We start from the raw sequence: 17,855 nt of genomic DNA, 5'->3' as shown, positions 1-17,855 counted from the left end.
CGAAATCTAGAGAATATTTGCATAATGGCGTTGCTTTCTAATATTCACTAAAACATAAGTTCTTGTATACCCTAATAGGGCTGCTTTTTTCTATATAGCATTTCTTCTTATCAAACAATCAATAATGTACTTTAGCATCGTCAGATCATAATTCGAATTTCACATTACATACAAATGTCAGTTAATGTAAACAGGGATATTATAAATGTCTCTACGAAGCGTGATATCTTTTTCACGACACATTCTACATTACATGTCCTGACAATTATGTATTCACAAAACTCAGATTCGTCAAAATGAATATCAATCCATTTTTGTTCTGGTACAATTTAAAACCATTAAAATACATACACGCAATTTTAAATATTCTGATTTTGTCCCCAATGCACAGGTTTGAGAGATATGGATTTCATATATATATATGTGTATATCGTCAAAGATCAATTGTGAATAAGTGTGACACTGTTTGTTTCATATTTTATTTTATGTTAGGATGCACGATGATCATAGGATTTGTTTGTGTGCCGTCCTCTCAATGACTGGAAAATGTCCTTCCCGATCTTTAATATAATGGATTAAACGACAAAGATAGTTGTATCGTATAGACAGATAATGATAGAAATTCTCCATTTATATTATTCCACAAGACAGCAGAAAGATGGCACACATTGCACCAGTTGTGAACAACACACGGATTTTGCCTAGGTATAAACGAAAGTTTTCTGTTCAATGATCATATTGATTATTTGAGATATACATTTGGTTTTGTTTGTTACCAATTTAATTCTGATCACAAAGAATACTTCAGTTTTGGAAAAAAAACAATAATGAACTCTGCAGATTAAAGTATTCAGAAGACATTTTCTCTAATCAACAAAGTAAAAAGATTTTTTTTCATAATGTTGTAAAGAAATCATTGAACATTTTGAACATAATGTAAGTTACCTCTTACCTAGATAGCTGGGAAGGGAAATGCTTCGATATGATTATAATATTGACATTGAAATATTCAACATCCTAATCTTAATAGCGGGATGCATTTATTAATTAATACCTAATTGTGGGTTCAAAATAGTTTTTTTATAAGCCATCAAGAAGGCTTTGTTTGTTAACTTACTTCATATTGTTTTATTGAAGTTTGCTTTAAATAATAAGGGTTAGTTTGTTTATTGAACAAAGGTTAAAGTGTATACCTTTTTTCACTAAACCTACATAGCCATTTTTTAATTAAGGTATGGATTGCTTTTAAGTATAACTTCTTTTCTGACGGTGGAATCATAGCTAAAATATAGTCAAGCACTGACTCTTCCGACATGAAATAGCATGAAATGCCTACTATAGCAAAAAATCGTCTAATTTGCGACACACATTATTCTTAATACAATCGAACATATATTGGAATGAAGGAAGGCTCAAATTATTGGCATATACAATATTTTCCTCCCGTCGAAACAGCATTTTAATAAACTTAGATTTGGACCACAATTCTTCAAATATCTTGCAGGTGGATGATAATTCAATTTAACTGTCTTCAGAGAGGTGTTTTCTTCTATACTCCATTGATGAAGTGCTGTATTCTCTAGTCCAAAATCAATATATTCGTTGATGCCGAAATCCTGTACACCTTGTACATGTACAAAATGGCTGAGAGTAAGCTACATACCAGGTCTGAAATCTTGCAGCCCGAATATAAGCGTTTTCCATTTATGATAGCTTTTATCAATTTTTTCAATAATTAAAAATTCTGGAATCTTACATTTAATGTTTAATCGAACTTATTGAACATTTTGGACATATTGTAATTTTATAAGTTATCTCCTACATAGAAAGCTGGGAAGAGAAATAATTCGGTAGAAGCATATTATAGACATTAATATGTCCAAAATCATCGTCATAGCTGCGAGATGCATTTATGTAATTCAACCTCGTTGTGGTATCATAAAATCTATTTTTTTTTTTTTTTGGTCTTAATTGTACATTCAGCCACATCGATTTGTTATTTTAAATGTTGATAGAGTACAGAAAATTCTTCCCATTTTATTGTATATGAATGAATGGAGAATATGGATGGGGAGTGGATATTGTGCATATTGAACGGAAAAGAAGGAATACTTAAAAAAAATGTATACCTTAATTATAAATGGCTATGTAGATTTAGCGAAAAAAAGTATAAAGAATGTAGAATACCAGCGTTTTTTATTGACAAATTTGATAGAAGCTATTATAATTAGAACATTTTTTTTAAATAATAATAATCGAGCTACAGGATTTCACAATAGGTATGTAGCTTACCGTCAGCCATTTTGTAAATGTACAAAGTGTACAGAATTTCAGTAATTGTATGCGTACATTGGAAATCTATCGATTTGTGATTTCAAATATTGAAAGAATACAGAAAATTTCCCATTTAATGGCATATGGATGAATGGAGAATGCGGATTGGGGATGGGTATTTATATAGGGGGGGGGTGGAGAATTTGAATGGAAAGGAAGAGAAATTGAACGGGAAAGTATTCATTAATATGAAATTACAAATGATAATTTAAATGTTGAAAAATAAAATAACTGATAAGAAATATGCAATTGGGATTTCATGAGGGTGGGGGGTTTCTATGGGGGCGGGGTGGGTTTAAGGACAATTGGGAATGGGAAGATTGTAAATGGTGTAAATGACAAGTTTATACCATTCAAGAGCTGGATGGTCTTTGTTTGCTTAATGGCTCTTTTTTTATATTGAGTTAATATATCAATAACTACAAATATATTTCAAAGAGACGGGTAGGAGTATTTTGTTTTATTTTATTGCAAAGTTTGCAATCTGTGTTTTTAATACATTAATCTCAAACTAACATCAACTTTATCAAAGCAAATAAAGAACGATAACTCTTCATGTACCTTATCTCAAAATGGAAATAAAAATCTTAGGTTGGCTGTGTAATCTGTAACTGATTCTTAATAGACCAGTTCCAATTTCAACACAAATCTAGCTAGCTTAGTGAGTGATTTATAGAGCTCTCTTGGTAGAAATCTGTTTTACATTATACCAATTTGTCCTACTTAACTAATAATTGGAGTATCATATACTTTTACTTAAAAAAAACAAAAAGACTTTTAATTTTAAACTTGTTATAAAAACAAAAGTAAAGTGATTGCACTTAAAATTGAAATTGGCTAGGCAAATAAGTCTTGCTATAATAAACTATTAATATGTCTTGCATAGTTTACCAAGGTAACAAATCGAAACAGCACTGAGTAATAACAGCTGGCTGTTTAAATGAAGCCCATCTGCACAAAACTTCTCCTGTTGTGCCTCCTTTGTCTTAAAGCTTGAAAAGTGCCAAAATGCTCCATTTACTTGATAATTTGAAAACTTTTAAAATATAAGTTTATCGCTTGTCTACAACAATTAAATTGCAGAAAGAGTATTTGTACTTCTGAAAAGCTGGATCCTGTTTAATACTTGGAATATTGCCATATGGTTAACCTAATGCGTTAATAAGAAATTACTATCAGTAATCCCTTTTACAAGGTCATGAACCTACTGCTTACATAGAACATTAGAGCTAATCTGAGAAAAAAATCTATTTGTTTTGTTTTCCTTAAGGATATTCACTGCTGTGTTTAAAGATTATAAGGATTTTAGAGGGTTGTAAAATCTGTTAAGATCTTTTTATGCTAGAATGTAGAAAAAAAATGATGGGTCAGTGTGCTTCTTTTTGAAACATAAGCCTTGGAAAATTTCACATGATTTTCCATAGGTTTTGTCTTAAAAGGCTTTATACGCAGAAGAAATAACAAGAATTTCATAAAAAAATGTCGAAATATTATGTTAAGATGTGTTTAATCAAATTATGAAAATAAAAGTGGGGATCACTAAGTATAAAATATCAATGCAATGAAATGGGTAGAGGAGTACAACAATCTGACATAAAAATGACTGGACATGAGCAGTGAACATCTTTATAATGCTATGTCATGTCATATGATGTGTTAATTCATAATTTATTATATTGTTTTCTTAGTATTATGATTCAATGTAGGTACTTATCTCCAAGTGCAATTGATTTTTATACACCGTATATTAATAAAAACAAATATTATTGAAGAATCCTTTATTGCTCTAACTTGCTTGTAACTTGTAATTTTTTTTACTCTTTAAGTTATACAACTTAACTTATAAAGAGTAATCAAGGGAACCAAGGTTATAGCGGTAATCAAAAGAACGTAATCCAGGGACAAAGACCAGACATGGAAAACAGACATACACAACAAAGAATATAAAGTAACTAAAATCATACATACAAAGTAACAAAAGTAAATGAGCAACTCGGAAGAAAATGATCATATTCTGTACCATAAAGACTTATAGTTCATACGTATTTTGTTATGGTCTTCTAACTTGTTATATTTAATATATTCTATTTTGTCAGGTTACTTATGTATGAATATTTTGAGTGATTATCAACATTTGGCTCTTGTAGTTCAATCCATCATATTTTTTAAGTTAGTAAGATTTATGTCATTAGATCTGGATGTTGGAAATATTGATAAATGGTATACATATTAGTTTTACTGGCTTTCATATACAACTTGGCACTCCTTACTGTGTTAAAATATCATATTATACCAAAGTGATTGAGATGAACATCATCAAAACATTAAAATCTGTTGATTGTCATAAACACTTGTGATACCTTGAGATCTGTATATTCTTGTTTTTCCTTTTGTATTTATCTGTATGTACATGTACTTAATTTACTCAAAATGAACATGCATTGAAAGCTAAATGAATCTGCTATAATACGACATAAATTTTATTGTTACATTTATTCACTAATATATATTTATATGAAATCAAAATTGTTAACAAAAATTGCTTCCTTCTGTTTATGTTGACTTGCAAACGAAAAACTTGAATATCGTTTGATTTGGATTTCAACTTTTGTAAAGACTGCTGACATAATTGAATTGTACTATGCAGGAGACTTTCAGAAATGTTATTCTATACATGCAATGTCATGTTGACGTGTGCATTGACTATAGGTGTTGTCCCACTTGATATATTCAGCGGCACTACCGCGATCTCACCCGACGATGTATTGCCTGGTCAAAGGCCATGTGAGCTATTGCCATCAATTGGCGTCCGTCGCCGTCGTCCGTCGTCGTGGTCGTTAACAATTTTTTTAAAAAATCTTCTCCTTTCTCAGAAACTACTTAGCGGAATTATATGAAACTGCACAGATGTTCCTTTGGGCATCTTTCACAAAAGTTGTGTTTAGATTGTTGATCCGTCAAACAACATGGCCGCCGGTAATGAAAATAGAACATAGGGGTTAGACTATATATTGCATATATATTTTCATTTTAATCTGTCAAGCCATTTAGGAGTTATTGCACTTTTTTCGACGTTTTTTCTTTCATTTTTTTAATGTTATTTCTTTAAAAAAATTTTCTCCTCTTACCCTACTTGATCGATTGGAATCAAACTTAGTATTGATGTTCCTTGGGGTATCTTGCACAAAAGTTCTGTTTAGATTTTTGATCCGTCAAAAAACTTTGTCACCGTTACTAAAAATAGAACAGGGGTCAAGCTGTAGTTTTTCAATATATCTCAAAACCCATTAGCCAAATTATAACCGAGTAAAACTGTTCAGCATGATGAGATCTACCTGTGGTCCTTTCGTTATTTTCATCTGTTAAGCCTTGTATTGATCCTTATGATCAGTTCCATCAAAGTCATCATAGGCCAAAATTATTAGTAAACCTCGTGATAAATGTATTGCCATTGAAAGACAAAATTTAACCAGGTGAGAGATTCAAGCTCCTGGGAGCCTCTTGTTATGTTTGTCATAGAGCTTGAGGTCGACACATTGACATAAACTTCTTTTCTAGTGTTAGAAACATCAGTAGCTGTGGAATGAACGCCATGTTGATTAGTCTGTGACACAACATTAATGTCCATTGCCTGGTTAGCGTACGATGGCACTGTAGCACCACAATCCGAAAATCTATCTGACTGACTTAATTATAAAATACAAATAGAGGCGAACATGCTTAGGATTCTTTAAGGGGGTTTATCTTAAATCCACTATAAGTAAAACTGCTTGATAGTAAAACTTGATATTGCTTTATCAGATAATATGCTCAATAATTGTAAACTACAATTTCTAATATAATTGAAGATTTATAAATGCACGAAGCCGGACTTGTCGCCAAGTTCTGAGAAAGTTTGTGTTCTGTGATTCAGAATCATCTTTTTTTCAAACCACAAAAAAGATGAAAGGAACAGTTTTTAATTCAATGCAATTGATGTATGTTCTTTTGTGAATTTTGTATTATTTTTTGTTCCTGTTTATGAATGTGCACAAAGCCAGACTTGTCACCAGGTTCTGAGAGATTTTGTACTTGATTTAGGACCATCTTTCTTCAAACCACAAACAAGATGAAATGAACAGTTAATAATTGAATACAATTGATATATGTCCCTTTATGAAATTTATGTTTGTGAATGTGCATGAAGCCTATCTTGTCTCCAAGTTCTGAGAAAGTTTATATCCAGAATTTTTTTGCCCTGGGTTGCGATTTCTAATAAAAGTATTTAAGAGAAACCAGTGGAGTAATTTACATGTTAGTTGTTTTATATACATGTATTATATTTGATTTATAACAGAAAAAGTTTCTTTGATGGAATATTGGTTGATATGTATTTTCTTTTGAACATTTTGGATTGCTTTACAAAGAAATAAGTGTTGAAAGATGTTTTGAAATAATAAAAAAGGATATTTGGACTAAACAGAAATTTAATCGTTGTAGTCTTTGATTTACTGCTCAAAGTATATGATATTGGAAAAGTCATGAACTTCAAGAACTCTATATGTAATTATTGTAATATTGTTAATAATGATTGTGGATAAATGAATTTAATACGTTATTCAGTTTATGATGCAATAAATTGTATTTGATTTTATATTAGTATTGATAACATTACTAAAAGTATTTTTATATACAAAATATACATTCTGCCTACCTATTCTGATGCCATGATTATTATATGAACAGTTTTTTTTTCTTCAGAAATTCTGAAATTAATGCATTTGTATACATTATTTCAATCACAATGTGTAAAAAAATGTAGAATTGTAATGTAAAATTAGCTGTGATGTAACTTTGTAGCCCGTGTACTACCATCACATACATTATAGTAACTGCTGTGCTTTACAGAACTTGCATTTTTCATTTATTTATTTATTTTTGTAATACATGAACTATTATGTGGTGAATATAATGTAAAGAATATTATAGTACTGTTAAAATTGGGATGTTCATTTATGATTGTTATTGTAAGCAGTACAGTTCAAGTGGAACATGTCATCTTAAGTCCATTCAAGTCTTTTGTAACTGTACATTTCTCCTATCATCTAATGAACATTGTGAAACTTGAGACCTGCTTTACCTAGACGCCATTGTTTCACCGCAATTAAGTTCTGAAACAGCAAATTTCTCTTATTGTCGAAGAAACTATTATGCAACAAGTAATTAGTCAAACGACGAGTAAATTGTCATGCTTTCAAGATGGAGTAATTCATAATTTAAACTAAAACAAGTTTTCCGTGAAAAAACTAAGTTCATTTTGGTTGTAGCGCTACTGCAACATTTTTTATGAAGTATTGTTACTGATGAAAATAAGAGTTTCATTACTTCTATCAAATTACTAGATATATGGAATTATACTGGTTTTATATTTGATTTGTTATCATAAACTCAGATGTTTTAATGATTTTGAATATTTACATTTTTTTTTCAAAAAGTTATAAAAAAAAAATCCACAAAGATCATTTAGCTAATGATCCTACTTGCCATCTCCCTTTCATATAGAGAATAATATTCTAGTCTTATCATCTTCATATGTTTTACCAACTTTCCCATTATTTGACAGTTGACTCTTACAAGAAGAATGAAAATATTCAAATTGTTTTGTCTTTAAATAAATCTGTGATCAGTTTTGTTCTTTCCAACTGATGAATCGCAGCCTCTCTTTCCTTCGTCTTCTGTTTTACAGAAGTGTACATCTGCACAATAAAAAAGACGCGATCCTAATGTATATGTACTATTTTTTTTACAGTAAGACCAAATGACACTTTTATTTTGTGATATGTTATTTTTAGTCAAAGGGCTTTTCAGTAGCATCCAAATTACCATGTATTCTTAAATCTCATTCAGTGTCATAAAATACTGCACTTCATTTTGAAGGACTCAGTGTCAAGCTCCTGAAATTGGAAATAGGAAAATATAAATCGTTGGAAATGTTAACATCTGAAAATATCTTCCTGTATTTGCATTTATAAATAATAATCACTAGAATTATTGACACCCTGTCATTTTTAACAGATCTGTTGTACATGTACGATAACAATTGCAAATGAAGTTATAAGACTCCAGTTACTGTCACTTATACATGTGGCTCCAACCCAGTAATGTTTCATACTGATATTTGTTAAAAATCCACGTGGAACTGGGTAACTGTAGAATAATATTAACTGATAAGGGGTACCAAAGTCTTCCTTTAGTACTGGTAAAGTGTCCATAGTAATAGTTTTTAAAATAACCAAACGATCTGTATCATTCTTAGTTCAAGTATATCAGGATATCTTAAAAGCTAAATATAGACTTTTATATACAAAATAAATGAGTTACACAATTGTTCAATTTAAATTGTAGTATTATAATGATAATGTTTTATGTCTTAAACTCATATATATTTTGTTCCGTACGATTTCTGACGAAGCCTGACTTGTCTCGAAGTTCTAAGGATAGAACGACTATATTGTAAATCTTTTCTGCAGTCATGTTTAATAGCAGGTCTTATTTCCATAAGCAAATGTTAACTAGTCATGAAAGCATGTGAACATTTTCCTTATGTTGAGTTTATATGGAAATGTTATTTGAAAACCACTTCGGGAATGTAATAAGAGATTACATGTACATGTATTGAAGTATATGCTACTACATGTAATATGGTTTTTGAATTTGTTAACTGTTCACAATGTACTTTCGCCTTCTTCATAATATTCGCACTTCAGTTGATATGTGTATTTTGTTCTTAGAATAAAAAAAAATGATCACTCTGATTTATTTAAGCTTATCCTGCTTACGTCGCCTTTATATGAAAATCCACTTAAAGCCCATGTTGTGGTAGTTTACGTGTTATGTATCAGAGATATCAATCGATAGGGGACGAAGTCCGTGTACGGTATATACCACAAATCTAAAATATAACATAAGAAGTACTGAAAGCCTGATTTCAGTCTTACAGGGAGTAATATCCGGTGTAACTTTCCACAATTTATGGATTAAATACTGGCCAAATGACCAAATAGTTCTGAAAGAGAAAAACAAACTGAATGTAGAGTAAGGTAGTTTCATATCTTAACTTACGGAAGGACTCGTTTGTTGTCATCCATACCTTAATTAAAACTTCCTCCTTTTACATCTCGGCCAGTCTAATATATTAAGTCATATAAGTTGATATCTAGTACTCAGACGTGTTGAAATCAATACACCAAATGGCATAATATACCTAAACCATATTTAATCAAACAAATCGAATAGGTCTGCAATAGACATGTTTTCACAAAAAATCCATACATAAAGAAAGACAAAAGATATTTCACTTACAGTTTTGTAGCGTGGGTTTCTGTATTGTTTTCCTATAAATGACTTGCAATGGAAACAACTAGTATTTTCTGATATAAATATTGATACCAAATGTAGAAATGGTGGGAAATCATTTTACAAGATAGCATCAGGAACACTAAAATTTACAATACACAAACGTAAAGAAATAGAAAGTTACACACAGAAGAAATCACTTAAAAAAATAAAGATCTTTATGAAATTGAAATTGATGTGTTGTTTAATCATTCAGTATGTGTTGGTAGAAACATGTTTTCTGGACGATAAATTTGTTCTACAATGTACAAGTTTAAAACAAAAGGAAAGCTGGGATAAGTTTTGGTTTGGGTTGTTACTTAACTGTAAGGAATAAGGGACCAAAACAAGCATTTTCAAGACATCAAATCAATAATTTTATTAAAAGTGTATATATTTCTTTGACATTGTACCTCAAGGTGCCATTCAAAAACAATCTACTGGAGTTTGCAGATCGAGCGTCAAATTTACATTACCACGGATTTTACCTAATGGTACATAAATAGTAAAGCCAGGACCCACACACAATTTTCTCACAAAAAAAACCACAAAAAATCCACATAAAAGACAAAACAAAATAAAAATAAAAACAAAAAAGAAGAAACAAAAGCCCCCTAAAAATAAAATAAAACAAGTTTTAAGTTGTGCTTGAAAGCAAGTCACATACAAGTTCCCTCATGTTCCACGCATGATCACAGAATCAAAAAAATTAAATTCAATGTACAATGTCAAGCCTATATACCACGTTTTATAAAATTTAGATGAAATTTACATTATTTTCCAGTGGGGCATATTAATTTAGATGGCGGCCATTTTAAATGGCAGCCATCTACAATAATCCAAAATATGGAACTCGTTCACACTTAGATGGTTTTATATATCCTTCAAATCTGATGAATATATTACAAGTAATTTTTTCCTACATAAAGGAGAAGCATTTGAAAAATCACAAAAATCAACCAAATTGTATAATGGCTATTTAAAGGAAACAGAACGCATCAATTCTCATGAGCATTAATGATTTTGAGTAGGAAAATGATATTTCAAGTACTTAGGCCATATTAAGAAAACGGTCAGCATCTTAAGTTATGGGCGTGCATGATTTTAGCAGGAATACGTGATTTGAAACAGTTTGGCCATGTTAGGCTAACAATGCTTAGATGATATGATAAGCATCCATTTTTGGGTAGATCTCCGTCATACGTGCATGTCAGAGGTACGGTTTGCGTCAGATATGATGATCATATACGTTATTGGTAGGTAAATGTTATTTCGAGTCGAAAGGTCATATCAAAACTAAAGTACGAATCATACGTGATGAGCATGTATGATTTAGGTAGGAAAGTGCTATTTCAAGTAATATTTTCATATTTACGCTTCATATCAAATCATATGTGATGTGCATATACGATTCCAGTAAGAACGTGATGTTTCAAGTACTATGATCATGTTAAGAGTTCTATTCGCATCATATATGATTGGTATGGAAAATTAAGATACGGAAAGGGTATTTCACACAGTATTATCATTTTTGGAATTCAGGGGTGAACAGTACGCATTGATTGTCATGATCATTAATGACTTTGGGTAGGAAAATGATTTTTCAAGTACTTTGGCCATGTTAAAAAACAGTTGGCATTTTAAGTTATGGGCATGTATAATTTTAGCAAGAATAAGTTATTTAAAACCGCTTGGCCATGTTAGGCGTACATTTCCTATATGAGGTGATGGGCATGCATTTTTGGGTAGTTTTTCTGTCAAACGCGCATGTCAGGGGTACGCTTGCCTTCCGATGTGATGGTCATGTACGTTAATGGTAGGAAAATGTTATATCGAGTCGTAAGGTCATATTAAGAATACAGTACGAATCAGATGTAATAGGCAAGTATAATTTAGGTAGGGAAGTGCTATTTGAAGTAGTATGGTCATATTTAGGGTACATATCAAATCTGATGTGAACAGCATGTATGATTCTGTTAAGAATGAGCTATTTGAAGTAGTATGATCATGTTAAGAGTTCAGTTCGCATCATATGTGATTGGTATGGAGAATTAAGGTACGCAATTGGTATTTCCCACAGTATTGGTATCTTTGGAATTGTATAATGTCTATTTAAGTGAGAACAGTATGCATCAATTGTGATGAGCATTAATGATTTTGGGTAGGAAAATGATATTTCAAGTATTTTGGCCGTATTAAGAAAACATTTTGCATCTTAAGTTATCGGCTTATATGATTTTAGTAGGAATAAGTTATTTGAAACAGTTTGGCCATGTTAGGCAAACACTTTTTATATGTGATAAGCATGCATTTGTGGGTAGTTTTTCTGTCATACGTGCATGTCCGGGGTACGGTTTGCGTCAGATGTGATGATCCTGTACGTTATTGGCAGGAAAATGTTATATCAAGTCGTAAAATCTAATTACAGATAAATTACTAATCAGATGTGATGAGTATGTGTGATTGAAGTAGGAAAGTGCTAGGACAAGTAGTATGGTCATATTTAGGTTACATATCAAATCAGATGTGATAAGTATGTTTGAGTCTGCTAAGAATGAGCTATTTCAAGTAGTATGATTATGTTAAGAGTTCAGTTCGCATCATATGTGATTGATATGGAGAATTAAGGTACGAAAATTGTATTTCACAGAGTATTGTTATCTTTGGAATTGTATAATGGCTATTTAAGTGAGAACAGTATACATCAATTGTCATGAGCATTAATGATTTTGGGTAGGAAAATGATACTTTAAGTACTTTGGCCATATTAAGGAAACGTTCGCATGTTAAGTTATGGGCATATATGATTTTAATAGGAATAAGTTATATGAAACAGTTTGGAGATGTAAGGCCTACAATGCTTATATGATGTGATAAGCATGCATTTTTGGATAGTTTGTCTGTTAAACGGGCATGTCAGGGGTACAGTTTCCCTCCGAAGTGACTATCATGTACGTTATTGGCAGTAAAATTCTATTTCGAGTCGTAATGTCATATTAAGAATACAGTAGGAATTAGATATGATGAGCATGTATGATTTAGGTAGGAAAGTGCTATTTGAAGTAGTATGGTCCAATTTAGGATACACATCAAATCAGATTTGATCAGTATGTTTGGTTTTGCTAAGAATGAGCTATTTCAACTAGTATGATTATGTTAAGAGTTCAGTTCGCATCATATGTGATTGATATGGAGAATTAAGGTACGAAAATTGTATTTCACAGAGTATAGTAATCTTTGGAATTGTATAATGGCTATTTAAAGGAGAACTGCACGTATCAATTGTCATGAGCATTAATGATTTTAGGTAGGAAAATGATATTTCAAGTATTTTGGCTATATTAAGGAAACGTTCGCATGTTAAGTTATGGGCATGTATGATTTTAGCAGGAATAAGTTATTTGAAACAGTTTGTAGATGTCAGGCGTACAATGCTTATATGATGTGATAAGCATGCATTTTTGGATAGTTTGTCTGTTAAACGGGGATGGTAGGGGTACGGTTTCCCTCCGAAGTGACTATCATGTACGTTATTGACAGTAAAATGTTATTTCGAGTCGTAAGGTCATGTTAAGAATACAGTACGAATTAGATATTATGAGCATGTATGATTTAGGTAGGAAAGTGCTATTTGAAGTAGTATGGTCCAATATAGGATACATATCAAATCAGATTTGATAAGTATGTTTGATTCTGCTAAGAATGAGCTATTTCAAGTAGAATGATTATGTTAAGAGTTAAGTTCGCATCATATGTGATTGATATGGAGAATTAAGGTACGAAATTGGTATTTCCCACAGTATTGGTATCTTTGGAATTGTATAATGTCTATTAGTGAGAGCAGTATGCATCAATTGTGATGAGCATTATTGATTTTAGGTAGGAAAATGATATTTCAAGCACTTTGGCCGTATTAAGAAAACGTTTGTCATCTTAAGTTATCGGCTTATATGATTTTAGTAGGAATAAGTTATTTGAAACAGTTTGGCCATGTTAGGCATACACTTTTTATATGTGATAAGCATGCATTTGTGGGTAGTTTTTCTGTCATACGTGCATGTCAGGGGTACGGTTTGCGTCAGATGTGATGATCCTGTACGTTATTGGCAGGAAAATGTTATATCAAGCCTTAAAATCTAATTACAGATAAATTACTAATCAGATGTGATGAGTATGTGTGATTGAAGTAGGAAAGTGCTAGTACAAGTAGTATGGTCATATTTAGGTTACATATCAAATCAGATGTGATAAGTATGTTTGATTCGGCTAAGAATGAGCTATTTCAAGTAGTATGATAATGTTAAGAGTTCAGTTCGCACCATATGTGATTTGTATGGAGAATTAAGGTACGAAAATTGTATTTCACAGAGTATTGTAATCTTTGGAATTGTATAATGGCTATTTAAAGGAGAACTGCACGTATCAATTGTCATGAGCATTAATGATTTTGGGTAGGAAAATGATATTTCAAGTACTTTGGCTATATTAAGGAAACGTTCGCATGTTAAGTTATGAGCATATATGATTTTAGCAGGAATAAGTTTTTCGAAGCAGTTTGGAGTTGTCAGGCGTACAATGCTTATATGATGTGGTAAGCATGCATTCTTGGGTAGTTTGTCTGTTAAACGGGCATGTTAGGGGTATGGTTTCCCTCCGAAGTGACTATCATGTACGCTATTGGCAGTAAAATTTGATTTCGAGTCGTAATGTCATATTAAGAATACAGTACGAATTAGATATGATGAGCATGTATGATTTAGGTAGGAAAGTGCTATTTGAAGTAGTATGGTCCAATTTAGGATACACATCAAATCAGATTTGATCAGTATGTTTGATTTTGCTAAGAATGAGCTATTTCAAGTAGTATGATTATGTTAAGAGTTCAGTTCGCATCATATGTGATTGATATGGAGAATTAAGGTACGAAAATTGTATTTCACAGAGTATTGTAATCTTTGGAATTGTATAATGGCTATTTAAAGGAGAACTGCACGTATCAATTGTCATGAGCATTAATGATTTTAGGTAGGAAAATGATATTTCAAGTACTTTGGCTATATTAAGGAAACGTTCGCATGTTAAGTTATGGGCATGTATGATTTTAGCAGGAATAAGTTATTTGAAACAGTTTGGAGATGTCAGGCGTACAATGCTTATATGATGTGATAAGCATGCATTTTTTGATAGTTTGTCTGTTAAACGGGGATGGTAGGGGTACGGTTTCCCTCCGAAGTGACTATCATGTACGTTATTGACAGTAAAATGTTATTTCGAGTCGTAAGGTCATGTTAAGAATACAGTACGAATTAGATATTATGAGCATGTATGATTTAGGTAGGAAAGTGCTATTTGAAGTAGTATGGTCCAATATAGGATACATATCAAATCAGATTTGATAAGTATGTTTGATTCTGCTAAGAATGAGCTATTTCAAGTAGAATGATTATGTTAAGAGTTAAGTTCGCATCATATGTGATTGATATGGAGAATTAAGGTACGAAATTGGTATTTCCCACAGTATTGGTATCTTTGGAATTGTATAATGTCTATTAGTGAGAGCAGTATGCATCAATTGTGATGAGCATTATTGATTTTGGGTAGGAAAATGATATTTCAAGCACTTTGGCCGTATTAAGAAAACGTTTGTCATCTTAAGTTATCGGCTTATATGATTTTAGTAGGAATAAGTTATTTGAAACAGTTTGGCCATGTTAGGCATACACTTTTTATATGTGATAAGCATGCATTTGTGGGTAGTTTTTCTGTCATACGTGCATGTCAGGGGTACGGTTTGCGTCAGATGTGATGATCCTGTACGTTATTGGCAGAAAAATGTTATATCAAGCCGTAAAATCTAATTACAGATAAATTACTAATCAGATGTGATGAGTATGTGTGATTGAAGTAGGAAAGTGCTAGTACAAGTAGTATGGTCATATTTAGGTTACATATCAAATCAGATGTGATAAGTATGTTTGATTCTGCTAAGAATGAGCTATTTCAAGTAGTATGATTATGTTAAGAGTTCAGTTCGCATCATATGTGATTTGTATGGAGAATTAAGGTACGAAAATTGTATTTCACAGAGTATTGTAATCTTTGGAATTGTATAATGGCTATTTAAAGGAGAACTGCACGTATCAATTGTCATGAGCATTAATGATTTTGGGTAGGAAAATGATATTTCAGGTACTTTGGCTATATTAAGGAAACGTTCGCATGTTAAATTATGGACATATATGATTTTAGCAGGAATAAGTTTTTCGAAGCAGTTTGTAGATGTCAGGCGTACAATGCTTATATGATGTGGTAAGCATGCATTCTTGGGTAGTTTGTCTGTTAAACGGGCATGTAAGGGGTACAGTTTCCCTCCGAAGTGACTATCATGTACGTTATTGGCAGTAAAATTCTATTTCGAGTCGTAATGGTATATTAAGAATACAGTACGAATTAGATATGATGAGCATGTATGATTTAGGTAGGAAAGTGCTATTTGAAGTAGTATGGTCCAATTTAGGATACACATCAAATCAGATTTGATCAGTATGTTTGATTCTGCTAAGAATGAGCTATTTCAAGTAGTATGATTATGTTAAGAGTTCAGTTCGCATCATATGTGATTGATATTGAGAATTAAGGTACGAAAATTGTATTTCACAGAGTTTTGTAATCTTTGGAATTGTATAATGGCTATTTAAAAGAGAACTGCACGTATCAATTGTCATGAGCATTAATGATTTTGGGTAGGAAAATGATATTTCAGGTACTTTGGCTATATTAAGGAAACGTTCGCATGTTAAGTTATGGGCATATATGATTTTAGCAGGAATAAGTTATTTGAAACAGTTTGGAGATGTCAGGAGTACAATGCTTATATGATGTGATAAGCATGCATTTTTGGATAGTTTGTCTGTTAAACGGGCATGGAAGGGGTACGGTTTCCCTCCGAAGTGACTATCATGTACGTTATTGACAGTAAAATTTTATTTCGAGTCGTAAGGTCATGTTAAGAATACAGTACGAATTTGATATTATGAGCATGTATGATTTAGGTAGGAAAGTGCTATTTGATGTAGTATGGTCCAATATAGGATACATATCAAATCAGATTTGATAAGTATGTTTGATTCTGCTAAGAATGAGCTATTTCAAGTAGAATGATTATGTTAAGACTTAAGTTCGCATCATATGTGATTGATATGGAGAATTAAGGTACGAAATTTGTATTTTCCACAGTATTGGTATCTTTGGAATTGTATAATGGCTATTAGTGAGAGTAGTATGCATCAATTTTGATGAGCATTAATGATTTTGGGTAGGAAAATGATATTTCAAGCACTTTGGCCGCTTTAAGAAAACGTTTGGTATCTTAAGTTATCGGCTTATATGACTTTAGTAGGAATAAGTTATTTGAAACAGTTTGGCCATGTTAGGCATACACTTTTTATATGTGATAAGCATGCATTTGTGGGTAGTTTTTCTGTCATACGTGCATGTCAGGGGTACGGTTTGCGTCAGATGTGATGATCCTGTACGTTATTGGCAGGAAAATGTTATATCCAGTCGTAAAATCTAATTACAGATAAATTACTAATCAGATGTGATGAGTATGTGTGATTGAAGTAGGAAAGTGCTAGTACAAGTAATACGGTCATATTTAGGTTACATATCAAATCAGATTTGATAAGTATGTTTGATTCTGCTAAGAATGAGCTATTTCAAGTATTATGATTATGTTAAGAGTTCAGTTCGCATCATATGTGATTGATATGGAGAATTAAGGTACGAAAATTGTATTTCACAGAGTATTGTTATCTTTGGAATTGTATAATGGCTATTTAAAGGAGAACTGCACGTATCAATTGTCATGAGCATTAATGATTTTAGGTAGGAAAATGATATTTCAAGTACTTTGGCCATATTAAGGAAACGTTCGCATGTTAAGTTATGGGTATATATGATTTTCGCAGGAATAAGTTTTTCGAAGCAGTTTGGAGATATCAGGCGTACAATGCTTATATGATGTGGTAAGCATGCATTCTTGGGTAGTTTGTCTGTTAAACGGGCATGTTAGGGGTACAGTTTCCCTCCGAAGTGACTATCATGTACGTTATTGGCAGTAAAATTCTATTTCGAGTCGTACTGTC

The 17,855-nt window shown here is 31.8% G+C and overlaps 1 protein-coding gene and 1 long non-coding RNA gene across 23 annotated transcripts in view; one reads left to right on the top strand and one right to left on the bottom strand.

The window, feature by feature from the left end:
- Positions 1-9,128, top strand: part of LOC148603959 (uncharacterized) — a 40,805-nt gene extending 31,677 nt beyond the window's left edge. For 10 of the 11 annotated variants that reach the window (XM_088552343.1, XM_088552342.1, XM_088552336.1 and 7 more), the window contains one exon: positions 493-9,128. The gene's annotated coding sequence lies outside the window, so the exon portion shown is untranslated. The remainder of the gene's footprint in view (positions 1-492) is intronic. The other variant, XM_088552338.1, reaches the window with a different exon arrangement.
- The window catches only part of LOC148603958 (uncharacterized), a 50,944-nt gene continuing 40,153 nt past the window's right edge, over positions 7,065-17,855 (bottom strand). For 10 of the 12 annotated variants that reach the window (XR_015916518.1, XR_015916524.1, XR_015916520.1 and 7 more), the window contains 2 exons: positions 9,153-9,265; positions 8,138-8,267 (listed from right to left, as the gene is read on the bottom strand). This is a non-coding gene — a long non-coding RNA (uncharacterized LOC148603958). Of the gene's footprint in view, positions 7,080-7,408; positions 7,485-8,137; positions 8,268-9,152; positions 9,266-17,855 lie in introns of those variants that run through there. The other 2 variants (XR_015916514.1, XR_015916513.1) reach the window with 2 other exon arrangements.

The sequence above is a fragment of the Perna viridis genome, chromosome 11 (assembly GCF_037379345.1).
Source record: "Perna viridis isolate PV_CMFRI_1.1 ecotype Kerala chromosome 11, ASM3737934v1, whole genome shotgun sequence".
Taxonomy (NCBI): Eukaryota; Metazoa; Mollusca; class Bivalvia; order Mytilida; family Mytilidae; genus Perna; species Perna viridis.
Note: the sequence above shows the minus strand (reverse complement) of the source record. Positions and strands in the feature narration are given on the sequence as shown.